Consider the following 15,026-nt stretch of genomic DNA (forward strand, 5'->3'; position numbering starts at 1 on the left):
GATTTTCTTGTGTTTATATTTATACCTTGTGCAATTTGTCTTGTTGTTGGTAAATTTATAACAATCTGATTTATGTTGAAATTGAGAGCCTGTGGCTATTGCCAGGCGGATTATAAAATGAAATATGGGCACGAGGTGCCGTGAGTAAATAATGAGGATATTGGCACGTGAATTATCCGTGCAGTTTGTGATATGAAATGTGGACACGGGGTGCTGTGATTAAATAATAATGATATTTGGCACATGAATTGTCCATGCAGTTGTGATATGAAATGAGGGCACGAGGTGTCGGGAAATATGAAGATTTAATTATGGGCACGAGGTGCCGTGAAAATATGAAAAACGGGTTGAGGCCCGTATTTACGAAAAATATGAAAAATGGGCCGAGACCCGTATTTTATGATAATAAAATGAGGTGTCACATGATGACTTTTTAATTGAAAGAATTATATTCAAAATATTTATTTGAGGAAATTATATTTGAAGAGATTTATTGAAAGAAGTATATTTGAAAGATAATTATTTGAGAAAATTATATTTAAAAGAGAGTTATTTGGAAGAATTATATGTGAAAGATATTTATTTGAAGGACTTGATTTAATTGGGTATAATTGTATTTATTTATGGTGTTCTTGTTGTCTTGCTGTGCATATCACTGGTTGTTTTATGTTGCCCTTATTATTATTATCTATTTTCTATTATTTTGTATATTATATTGCACAAGCTATTAGATTAGTGAGTGTCTTGACTATGCCTCGTCTCTACTCCACTGAGGTTAGTCTTGATACTTATTGGGTACCGACCGTGGTGTACTCATACTATACTTCTGTATATTTTTGTACAGAGCCAGGTATTGGAGATATTGGACTTGAGCAGTGTTAAAGCGGAATCGTAAGGATTCAAGGTAGAGGTGCTTGGTCGTCGCAGTCCCTTGGAGTCTTTTCATTTCATTGTACTATTAATTTTTAATCAAACAGTATTGTATATTCGGTCCTCGTGATCATTCCATGTATCCAGTTAGAGTTCGTAACCCAGTACTACCAGTCTTGGGAGATTGTATATTCATATTTGTTATGCTGTTAGTTTTAATTAATTATTTATTTTAAAATAAAACTTGCTTCAAAATGTAATTGAAATCGGCTTACCTAGTCTTAGAGACTAGGTGCCATCACGACGCCTGTGGTGGGATTTTGGGTCGTGATATGAACTCTTGCACGCACACTCTCAGAGTACTCAACATCACTGTCTCGTATTCTCACTCTTCATGCTCAATACTCAGCACACTCAGTCACTCAGTACTGTACAAGGCAGATCCATCCCATATGCAAAAAATAATAACCAGGGCAGATCCTGCCCAATACAAATGAACCAAAATACAAATAAACTAGGGAAGATCCTGCCCAATGCAGATAAACGAAAATGCAAATAAACCAGGGCATATCCAGCCAAATACAGATGAACCAGGGCAAATCCAGTCCAAAACATAAATGATTCCTAGTAATTGCGCCCACTGTAGATGTGCAGACTTCGGAGGGGCCGATCCAGCCGAAGCACTATAATAAGTCAAATCATGGCATGAATTAATAAAGCCTTCTGCAGCGTACAACCCGATCACATAAATATCACTCACAACAGGCCCTCGGCCTCACTCAGTCATCAATCTCTCCAGTCTCTCGGGCTCACAACACTCATGCTAAGCAACCCTAATCAATGATACGAGATGTGACAATATACAATAAAAGAGACTGAGATGTGATATGAAATGATGAATGCGACTGAGTACATAACTGCAATTAAGCAAATAACTCAACAACAAAGAACAACCATTGTGGGTCCCAATAGTTCCAGCATATAGCCTAAACATGATTTCTAGCAAAAATTACAGCTCAAATGTTCTAACACACAGAGTACAGTAGAGATGTTCAGATAAAATAGCTACAGAGTTCCATGGAATCGACTAAATCACAATTCACACAGTGTACGCCCACAAACCTGTCACCTAGCATGCGCATCACCTCAACATCAATCACATAACACGTAATTCGGGGTTTCATACCCTCCTTACCCAATTTAGAAGTGTTACTTACCTCGAACAAGCCAAATCCTATACCGAGCAAGCCAAATGATGCTCTAAAAATGCCATCCCGCGCGTACCGGCCTCCGAACGGCTCAAAACTAGCCAAAAGCAATTCAAATACATCAAATAATGCCTAAGGAAACAATTCCAAAATGATAAAGGTCGAATCCTTAATTCAAAAATCCCAAAATCGACCAAAATGTCAAACCTGGGTCCGCACCTCAAAACCCGACGAAACTTATAAAATTTGACAACCCATTCAATTACGAGTCCAACCATACTAGTTTCACCCAAATCCGACTTTGAATCGATATTCAAAACTCAAAAACTCGCTATATGAAACTTTAGGCTAAAACCCCCAATTTCTCTTTATAATTCATAATCCAAATGCCAAAATCGAAGATAAATTCATGAAATATGATCAAAAGCGAATAGAGGACACTTACCCCAATCCACGGGATGCAAAATCACTTCAACAATCGCCTCAATCTGAGCCCCAAATCTCAAAATAAGTTAAAAGAACCAAAAACTCGATTTATAGGTTCTGCCCAACGGTTTTTGCATTTGCGAACAGAATTTCCGCTTCTGCGGACACACACATGTAGCCCAATCTTCGCTTCTGCAAACAAACCAAACTTAGCAGCCATCGCATCTGCGGAACATCACTTCGCACCTGCGGAGACCTGCTCCCAGTTCTATTTCCGCTCCTGCGACTCTTTTGTCACTTTTGCGGCTCCGCACATGCGCCCATAACTCCGTAGGTACGGGCATACCCAAACCAGCAGCCTCAACAATTTGCAACATGCGACAAAATAATTTGAACCTCGTCCGAAGCTCATCCGAGCCCCTCGGGACCTCGTCCAAATATGCCAACAAGTCCCATAACATAACACGGACCTACTCGTGGCCTCAAATCACGCATAAGAACATCGGAACGACGAATCGTACCTCAAATCAAACTTAATGAATTTTCAACTTCCAAAACTTGCGGCGAAACATATAAAATCAACTTAGAATGAACTCAAAATTTTCACACAAGTCTCAAATGACATATCAAAGCTATTCTAATTCCAGGAACCACAATCCGAATCCGATATCCTTAAAGGCAACTTTCCAAACCTTCAAATTTCCAACTTTCGCCAATTAGTGTCGAATCCTTCTAGAAATATCCAATTGCAAATCTGGGCATACGCCCGAGTCCAAAATCACCATCCGGACTTAACAGAACCATCAATTCGGGGTTAAATTCACAAAAGTCACACTTGGTTAAATCTTCCAACTTAAAACTTCAATAATGAAATTTATTCTTCCAAATCAATTCCGAATGACGTGAAAACCAAAATCGACGATTCACACAAGTCATAATACATCATACGTAGCTATTCATGCCCTAAAACTACAGAGCAAAACGCAAATGCTCAAAACGACCGGTGAGGTTGTTACATTCTCCCCCACTTAAACATACGTTCGTCCTCAAACGTGCCGAGAGTCGTTCCAAATCCATCAAACCACCGTGCAACCTTACCATGCACATACCCAGGGGTGATCCCATGTCACCCTGATCCATATAAGCCTGAAGACACAACCTAACTGAAGATCCTTAATTCACTTTAGCCCATAAACCTTAGAATCCAATTTTTCACATCCGGAATTTCTATAAGACCCGAATCTCACATCTACACATTGTATAGGCCTGAATAAGCTACATCAAGCCATAACCGTAACCCAAGACACAATCACATGATATTCCACATAACTCCAATACTTATAGCAATAAATTCCGATCACAGTAGCTTCTCAAGACAACCAAATACCGGTAATAAACCTCATATCGAACAAAACTCAGTTCTATAACCTTCGCACACTGCCGATGATGAAAGAAACACACCGAAACTCATATCCACTTATCAGATCAACGAGTTATAGAGCTCCCTCTCCTTCAACAAGAACTATAGCCAAATTTCTAAGTTGACTCCCGATATTATCCTTCCAAATATACCGCAATCAAATCCGATAACACCCATTCTAGGTTCAATGACAGCATCTTATCAAATACAGATGCCCTACTAGCATGCCACACCAATACAAACTTAAGCCACAAACCGTGCAATTCGTATACCAATACGCAACAATTCAAGTGGGCTCAAACATAAAAAATGACTCAAATGAGAGAATCGCCCTGCAAGCTCAACAAGTACCGCCACAAGCGCAATGCTACGAACCCATCATACATAGTATAACCAAAACACACGAATCTAACACAATGGATCATATCCCAACATAACTCCACTGCAATGCGTGACCTCATCCAAACAGTGATCCGTATGAAATACCTCAAGACACCATGCTCAAAATCAACAACTACACGTAATTCGATATCAAATACACGGAGTGTATGACCATAACCACGGAGAAGCAACTAGCACAATATACCACAGTCCAGTTAGAACATAACCAAGGCACAATCAACAATTCGACACCCCAATAACCATCTCGCTCAAATCCCGCTAAAAGACCCAACATAACCATACCATGTGTGCCTATAACCAACAAATCACAACCCCTCGTAGCATAGAAGGGTAACACATAGATCATATTAGAACACAAATAAGCTCAACTCTATCGAATGGAACATCCCTAAAAAATAGCAGCATAGATTCAACCAATCCGACCTGGTGTAGAATACACATCCTCATTGGGTCTACCAAATGGCCCTAAATGAACTCTAGTAATCCACAAATAGATAAATAACCATACGAAGGTCCATAATGACCTAACCATAACACATACTATCATCTGGCTAGCTTTATCCACACCTTCACAGTCCATAACCACGAAACAATCTACTTCTGAGAATTCCCGGTCTCCAAATCCATCGAACACACGACTCACTATATCTGATCCTAACTCCATCGCCCGATGTCTAACACATCTCTCATACACGATCATCCTATGAGGAATACTTCTAAAATTCTCCCATGCCACATAGCAAAAATCTGAATATCAGCAGTCAATCAACCAGGCGAGTACCGCAATACCAATGAAATATCCGTAAGTCAAAACACAGTGCGCCTTCTAAAATGCGCACCCTTCTCAAGAAATACCAAGCAGTTATAACATTCATCTATATATTTGAAGTTGTCCATACTGTCCAAAATTCATGACCTTCCCTCCAAATATGAACTGTGGACCTTGCACAAGCAAATCTCAACCCCACACAGCACACCGCATCTATCATGCCATCATATAAAAAGTATGATAATCTCATAATCAACTCTGAGTCCAGCAGAATACATACCCGATCAGTCAAAAACCTTTCATTTGATCCCATCCAGGAGAAAATAACAATATGATACATGTTCCTCGCGCCGGTAGGAAATATCCATCTCAAACCATGGTAAAAACCATTGAGAACCCTTCGAATCCCATTTGCACCTAACCAAGCCATCAAAACTGAATATTTATAACTCAGCCAAGCCACGCAGGTCGCCAAACCCAAGATTATTTACACAAAACATCCGTAGGGACTCACCATATCATAGGTACCCAAGGAACCGATCATACCCATTACCGTACTGATCCAACCTACTACCAAGCTGTCTTATTTCTCCTAGTTCCTTCTGAATTACCCTCAATTGACACTCCTTCTCGCCAAAATACCCTGATCCTCAACCAAAACTCACCCCACAAGATCCTAGAACAAAACCACTCCGCCCTAAGGCCTATAAGCCACTGTTTTCCCTCTTAAGCACCCCCAAAGTACCACAACCGAGACACCCACTTAGAAGAGACATTTCATGAATATAAATACATTTCTTTCACCTTTCTGATGCTGAAATGTAGAATCCATAATGATATAGAAATACCACAAGTCTCGACACCACCCAACTTTAATCTCAGATTCTAGTCATATACAATTCCGCACAATTCTCGATTGCTACTTATAAATCTCGAATCCATTAGAACCTTCTCGAAAGTCACCCAATCTACTTAAATATGAATTGCACCGCCCCACTCGGACAAACGAACTGTGCCTCATTAGCATGACAATACCCAAATAAGTAACCCCCACCTCTCAATAACCGAGTGAACCCCTATTCCATGCACACCACATCCGTCACGAATAAAAAACTCAAATCATTCCATGGTTTCCATATACCCCTAAAGTGTAATACATCATGCATCCAAAAGTTTCCTTGATGAAGTCATCCTCAAAACCAGACTCTGCAAGTCATAACCGATTCACAAGTATGCCTCAAATCGAAACCAACACAACACATAACCATGCAATCAAATCGGTGATAGAAGACTCCCCTACTTGGCTCAAAGCCATAGATCATAACACTTGATAACTCGCAATACCCATATTCTATTACTACCATAATACTGCAAGGAGATTCAACTAAATCCTTCATAAGTTCACATAACACAAACCATATAGTACCTCAACTCATCTACTAAGCTCGCATAAATCATAAATATAACCCACTGGTAGAAAAGAAAGCCTGCACACAACATCATAAGGATCACACAACCGTAGATTACCCCATAGGTGATAACCCACCGGCTTAGCTTCAAACTGACATCTCTCTATAACCTTTCACAGCCACAACTACTACGCTATCACATAATCTTTCTGAGCCTAATCTCACAACAAGACATGGAAATCTACTTTGTTCCACAATTAAACAACATAAAATAAATCTTTCAACACACTCATTACTCGAGACTATACGTAACATCAAGACAGAAAACAAGCACCCAATAGTCCTTTCCATATCCCAAGAAAACTCTTCTCATCACATTCAAACCATCTGAACATATCCCGCAAACACGTTATGCTCATTATATAGCCATACAGCCACTCGTCGAGCCACAAATTCCACTCATAGGGACACTACCAGTCATATAAGTCCAAAAGCACGTGATCACACAACCGAAATCTCCGTGCTCAAGCTACAGTCAAAACCTAGCCTCAAGTCCACCAGAATGACCCATCATCATCACACAGAAATCATATCTCGCACCTCATCTATGGAATCACAAGCCGTCGTTGCACAACTGATACCAAGCGCCCATATGAGCATACGAATGCGTGGAAAGAATTCAAAGAGTTACGCTTCAAGCTAAATCAATATCGCACGATAAGGAAAGAAAGATGGGAAGTTTATCATAAATGACTTGTAGCCACTCGAAGATAGGTATAGACGTCATCATACCGATCCACAAGACTCTAGTAGACACTTGATCATGACTTGTAGAGCCTATATACCTAGGGCTCTGATACCAACTTGTCACGACCCAAAACCCAACTTGTCGTGATGGCACCTAACCCAACCTGCTAAGTAAGCCAATAACCAACTATCCGATTTAATGAGTTTTATTAAGAGAAGTAATGATAATATAACTGCTTTTATACAAGAATTTCCCAAGGACATGTAGTACAAATCAAGAGCTTCTAAGATTTAAATTTTTACAAAACTGAATTAAAATAAGTACAACATCAATTTGAAATAAAAATGAATAGAATTCGAATCTAATGCTACTAAGGACAAGTGATAGCCATAACTGGAATGCAGGTACATCTTCAAATCCAGCTCCCACCGTATGTAGCAACATCAGCATCCAACATCTGCACGCAAGGTGCAGAAGTGTAGTATGAGTACAACCGACCCTATGTACTCAATAAGTAACAAACCTAACCTTAGGTTAAAAGTAGTGATGAACTGGGACAAGGGTCAGAGTCTGACTCCAATAACCAGCAACAATTCATAACAATATAATAAAGATGATTCAAGAAAATAACTCAGAGGTAAGATGTTCAACTCGTTAACACTTACGGAAACATAGGCATGCTTTTCAAGTCTAACAGTAAATCTCAAATCTTTCACCGAAAACACCAAAAACACCAAAAACATATGAGTAAGTTTGAAAACTGTGATTTTTCCCAAAAAACCCTTTCAACAATAAATAAGATGTTTCATTTTCAGATAGCATGAAGATAATACATCTTTATACCTACATGTCAATATATAATACATCCCATTGTGGATGTGCAGACTCCGAAGGGGCCGATCCAGCCCAAGCACTATAATAAGCAAAATCCTAGCATGAATCAATAAAGTTTTTTGCAGTGTGTAGCCTGATCCCATAAATATGACTCACAACAGGCCCTTAGCGTCACTCAGTCATCAATCTCTCCAGTCTCTCAAGCTCATAACACTCATGCTAAGCAGCCCTAATTGATGATACGAGATGCGACATTATACGATAACATAGACTGAGATATGATATGAAATGATGAATGCGACTAAGTACATAACTGCAATTAAGCAAATAACGCAACAGCAAAGAACGACTATTGTGGGTCCCAATAGTTCCAACATATAGCCTAAATATGATTTCTAGCAAAAATTACAGCTCAAGTGATCTAACACACAAAGTACAGTAGAGATGTTCAGATAAAATAGCTACAGAGTTCCATGGAATCGACTAAATCACAATTCACACGGTGCGCGCCCACACGCCCATCACCTAGCATACACGTCACCCAACATCAATCCCATAACACGTAATTTGGGGTTTTGTACAGTTAGCACCAAGTTTAAAAGTGTTACTTACCTCGAACAAGCCAAATCTGATATCGAGCAAGCCAAATGATACTCCAAAAATTCCATCCCATGCGTGCTGACCTCCGAATAGCTTGAAACTAGCTAAAAGAAAATCAGATAATGCCTAAGGAAATAATTCCAAATGATAAAGGTCGAATCCTTAATTCAAAAAACCTCAAATCGACCAAAAATTAAAACCCGGGCCCGTACCTCAGAACCTGACGAAACTTATAAATCCAATAACCCATTGAATTAAAGGTCCAACCATACTACTTTAACCTAAATCCGACTCCGAATTGATGTTCAAAACTCAAAAACTCACTCTATGAAACTTTAGGCTAAAACCCCTAATTTCTCTTTACTATTCATAATCCAAAGGCCAAAATCGAAGATAAATTTATGAAATATGATCAAAAGCGAATAGAGGACACTTACCCCAATCCACATGGTGAAAATCATTTCAAGAATTGCCTCAATCTGAGCCCCAAATCTCAAAATATGATTAAAGAACCAAAACCTCGATTAATAGGTTATGCCGAGCGGTTTTCGCATTTGCGAACCACATTTCCTCTTCTACGGAGCCCTGCTCCCAGTTCCACTTCCTCTCCTGCTACTCTTTTTCTGCTTTTGCAGCTCTGCACCTGTTCCCATAATTACGCTAGTGCGGGCACACCAGAACAACCAGCCTTAGCAATTTGCAACACGCAACAAAATAATTCGAACCTCGTCCGAAGCTATCCCGATCATCTCGAGACCCCATCCAAATATACCAATAAGTCCCATGACATAACACAGACCTACTCGAGGCCTCAAATTATGTATAACAACATCAAAACGACGAATCGTACCTCAAATCAAACTTAATAAACTTTTGAACTTTCAACTTCTAAAACTCGTGCCGAAACATATCTAATCAACTCAGAATGAACTCAAGTTTTGCACAGAAGTCCCATATGACATATCGAAGCTATTCCAATTCCCAAAACCACAATCCGAATCTGATATCCTCAAAGTTAAATTCCTTTTAAACTTATGAACTTTCCAAACCTTTAAATTTCTAATGTTCGCTAATTAGTGTTGAATCCTTTTAGAAATATCCAATTGCAAATCCGGGCATTCGCTCGAGTCCAAAATCATCATCCGGACCTAACGGAACTAGCAAAACTCATTTACGGGGTCAAATTCACAAAAGTCAAACTTGATTAACTCTTTCAACTTAAAGCTTCAACAATGAAATTTATTCTTCCAAATCAATTTCGAATAACTTGAAAACAAAAACCGATGATTCACACAAATCATAATACATCATACGGATCTACTCATGCCCTCAAACTATCGAGCGAAGTGCAAATGCTCAAAACAACCGGTCGGGTCGTTACAACCATATTGCCATAGGCTGCCTCTAGCCTACTAATAGAATCTGCCAATTTCTCCTGAGACTCTGCCTGCTTCTTATGGGCCTCCAAGTAGGTCTTCATTTCTTCCCTAGTATAATACTCAGACATAGACTGGGAGTGTGAGGGCCCACTCTAAATGGGTGAAAGGTTTTGTCTGCCGGTATCAAATGATATCCATCTCATTCGTCAATGTGCAGGTCAGCACAACTCTGTAATCAATGATGGAAATATCATTGTCGAGCCACCTTGTAACATATACTCCTTCAGCTCCTGAATGATGTAGTAACTGACATTCACTGAAATGCCATCAAGGATGCAAGAAATTATTAGGGCCCTAGTAAATGTGACATCAGACACGTTCCCACAAGGAGACACTCTGTTCGCAATGATATACAACCACATTTTTGCTTCAGCTGTGAAATCACCACATTTGATGCCCTTTTTCATTTTAGCCCAAGTCACTCTTTGACCTCTAGGTCAAAGCTTTGAGACTATCCAATCACCATTGTTGCATGTATCTCTTTCTTGTATTGGCTCGAGCGGATGATTTTGAAGCCCATAGATATCATTTATCTCTTCAAGTCCAAATTTCACAATCTTTCCCCTTATAATAAGTTCATGGTTATGGAAATGTGTAGGATTTAAGTTTGCGTAAATTTCTCTCACCCATTCCTCATTGGCGTTGCATGGAGTGTGGATGAAGCAGGTCCAGCCGCTTGAAACTAGCCGGCCATGAAAATCCGGAAGGAGCTCAGTCACTTTGTCATCGACAATTCCTTTCTCAAGTTTGAGTTTATTTGTGAGGAGATTTTCATAATACCAGTTTTGACAACCAGAAGACATGAATCTCTTTTCTTCAATTTCATGATCAAGCGCAGCATTTTCATTCATGTTTGGGTCCATTTTAAGTTCAAAGGACTTAGAAACATCAAAACAAAGTTAGTCTGGAATTAGAGTTATGTTAAGCAATTAAAAGCATATAAACTAGGACAAAGAACCGAGCCAAACGGGCTCCGGATGCTCCAGTTGCAAAGCTACTGGAATTGCACAATTCTGCCAGTCGTCGCACCTGTAGAATATTCAATGCAGGTGCATCTCCACTTCTGCGAAAGAAATGTCGCTTATGCGAACTTTCACTTCTGAACAAAAGTCGCACCTACGGAAGAGGCATCACAGGTACGCGGCCGCATCTGTGGTGTTTATCAGGGGGTTCAAAAGCCAGAAGCTGCTGACTCTTTTTAATTCCAGATATGATTTTGGCCTATAATTTATACTCACGACTTCAAAATTGGTGCACTAAAGGATTAGGAGACTTAGTTACACTTGATTTCAAGGCCAATGGCAAAAATATTTCACTTTGACAATTCGTCGAACACATGAAAAACATAGGGTGTATTGAATTTTCTTAAAAACGTACCAAGAAACACACTACACTCAACCAATTTCTCTCACCCTTAAAGCTTACAATGATAAAGAAGGTAAAATAAGGGCTGCAGGAAAACGGCCATGGAAACTCACAAATGAAGATGAAGAAGAGGAAGAAAAGAGAAGGAGAGTAGAGATAAAGATTATACCTGAGTTGTCTTGTGCGAGAGCAATAAAGTGCACGAGCAGTGGAGATGAATATGAGAGATGAGAGGAGTTAGATTTTGGGGAAGGAGGGTTTTGAATTTTTAAAATTACCCGACAAGTCGCATCTGCGAATTTTCGACCGCTTCTGCACCTATGCTTTTGTGGCGCTTATGCGATGTTTCCACATCTGCACTTCATTTGACGCTTTTGCGAGGGTGCATCTGGGAGCAAAGTTTCACAAATGTGGTTACACTAGATAACTGATGCACAGACTGGGCAACCACTATTTTGTTCACTCCAACACTTCAAACCCCTCAATTCAACTCCAAAACATCTGAAACGTTTCCGATTAGTCAAAAATAATATAATAAACTATTCAAAAAAACGAAAATTTAAAAAATGACTTCAAAATTTGAAAATGATGGGTGTGTGCTTGGCTAATATGCGACCGCATTTTTGGTTGCATAACCATTGTGCGGTCCACATAATTTGCGTTCCACCACATTTTTGAGCGACCATAGCTTACGAACTTCTAACTCATTCCGCGACTAATATGCGATCGCATTATTTTTCCGCAGAAAAGCAAGCTTAGCCACTTTTTCTTCACTTTCCCTGCACTCTAAGACACACACACATCAAAATGTTCAACCAAAATAAATAATCTACAAAAATAAAAATCTAACAACAACATTTGAAAATGATGTGTTTCCTCCCACCAAGCGCCGCATTTAACGTTGTGGTACGACGCGAATCAACTTTACTACTTTTCTCTTCACTTGGAAGATATGAATTGGGCACCTAACTTGGAATCAATCTTGTGATCACGAGCGACGGGGGTGGTAACTAGATGATCAAACCACAAGCCATTTGCTTCATTTTGCATTTCTTGGCTTTCATGTGAGGAATGTCATTTTGCCTTCTTGTACCTTCAAATTGTAAGATGTATGCCCCTTGCCTCTCCTCTTCGCAATCCCTCATTTACTCGTGTAGTTCATTTTCCGTATCACCACACAATTCCAATGTTGAGAAATGCTTGGAATGTGATATCAAGCCTCCAAATTTTAATTCTTTCCAGATTTTGACATCCTCTTTGTCCCTCGAACTAGAGTCAAACTCAACCATCTTTTCAACTATACCGGTTGACTCTAATTTTATTTTTTTCTCAGAAACACCAACAAGTACGAAGTCGGTTGGCGGATGTTCAATTCTTGATTCATCAAAATAAAGATCACTTTCTGTCACGACCCAAAATCCAACTAGTCGTGATGGCACCTAACCCAACCCATCAAGTAAGCCAATTAACAACTATCCAATTTAATGAGATTTATTAAGAAAAGAAATGATAATACAACTGCTTTATACAAGAATTTTTCAAGGACTGGTAGTACAAATCATGAGCTTCTAAGAGTTAGATTTTTACAAAAACTGAATCAAAATAAGTACAACATCTCTTTGAAATGTAAACGAACAGAATTTCAAATCTAATGCTACCAAGGACAAGTGATAGCCATAACTGGAAAATATGTACATCTTGAAATACAGCTCCCGCCTTACACAACAACATCAACATCCAACAGTTGCACGCAAGGTGTATAAGTGTAGTATGAGTACAACCAATCCCATGTACTCAATAAGTAACAAACCTAACCTTAGGTTGAAAGTAGTGACGAAATGGGACAAGGGTCAAAGTCCAACTCCAATAACCAACGATAGTTCATAACAATATAATAAAAGGGTACATGAAAATAACTCAGAGGTAAGGTGCCCAACTCGTTCACAGTTACGGAAAAATAGACATGCTTTTCAAGTATAACAGTAAATCTCAAATCTTTCATCAAAAACCCCAAAAAATAACAAGGACCTACTCGAGGCCTCAAATCACACATAACAAAATCGAAACGATGAATCACACCTCAATTCGAACTTAAATAAACTTTGAACTTTTGACTTCCAAAACTTGCACCGAAACATATCCAATACTTGGAATGAACTCAAATTTTGCACAAAAGTCTCAAATGACATAACAAAGCTATTCCAATTCCCGGAACCACAATCTGAATCCGATATCATCAAAGTCATCTCCCGATCAAACTTATGAACTTTCCAAACCTTCAAATTTCCAATTTTCGCCAATTAGTGTTGAATCCTTCTAGAAGTATCCAAATGCAAATTCGGGCATAGGCGAGTCTAAAATCACCGTCCAGACCTAACAGAACCGTCAAGACTATGAAATTCACAAAGTCAAACTTGGTCAACTCTTCCAACATAAAGCTTCAACAACGAAATTTATTCTTCCAAACAAGTTCCGAAACACCTAAAAACCAACGTCGACAATTCACATAAGTCATAATACACCATACGGAGCTACTTGTGCCCCCAAACTATCGAGAGAAGTGCAATTGCTAAAAATGACATGTCGGGTCACTGTAGCTGCTCGATAACCAACCCAATACCGGCAACAAACCTCATATCAAACAAAACCTCGCTCTAAAACCTTTGTACACTGCCGATGATGAAAGAAACACGCAGAATCTCATAACCACTTATCAGCTCAACAAGTTATGGAACTCTCCCTCATCCGACAAGAACTATAACCAATTTCTAAGCCGACTTTCGATATTATCCTTCCAATTATACCGCAATCAGTACCGATAGCACCCATTCTAGGTCCAATAATCTTACCTCATCAAGCAAAACTATTCTATTTACATGCCACACCAATACAACCTGAAGTCACAACAATGCAATCCGTGCACCAATAAGAAACAATTCAAAGGTACCTAAAATAGAAAATGACTCAAATGAGAGAACTGTCCCGCAAACTCAACAAGCACCGCCACAACCGCAATGCTATGAACCCATCATACATAGTAGAACCAAGACACACGAATCAATAACAAAGGATCATATCTCAACATAACTCCGTTGCAATGCGCGACCCCATCCAAACACTCGTCCGTATGCAACACCCCAAGCCACAACTCTCCAAATCAATAACCTCATGCAAATTTGACATCAAGTACCCAAGGTGCATGACCATAACCACGGAGGGACCAATAACACAATACCACAGTCTGGAAAGAACATAACTAATGCGAAAGAGCCATTCACACCATAATATCCATCTTGCTCAAATTTCTCCATAAGGCCCAAATAAAACTGCACCATGTGTGCATGTAACCAACGAATCACAACCCCTCGCAGCATAGAAGAGTCCACAATGACACATGTAACCAACGAATCATAACACATAGATCATATCAGAACATGAATAAGCTCAACTCTAACAGAATGACACACCCCTTAACAATAACAGTTCTGAGCCAACAAATACGACCCAGTGTAGGATACACACCTCATTAGGCCTAC

The sequence above is a fragment of the Nicotiana tabacum genome, chromosome 23 (genome assembly GCF_000715075.1).
Source record: "Nicotiana tabacum cultivar K326 chromosome 23, ASM71507v2, whole genome shotgun sequence".
In the NCBI taxonomy this organism is placed as follows: domain Eukaryota; kingdom Viridiplantae; phylum Streptophyta; class Magnoliopsida; order Solanales; family Solanaceae; genus Nicotiana; species Nicotiana tabacum.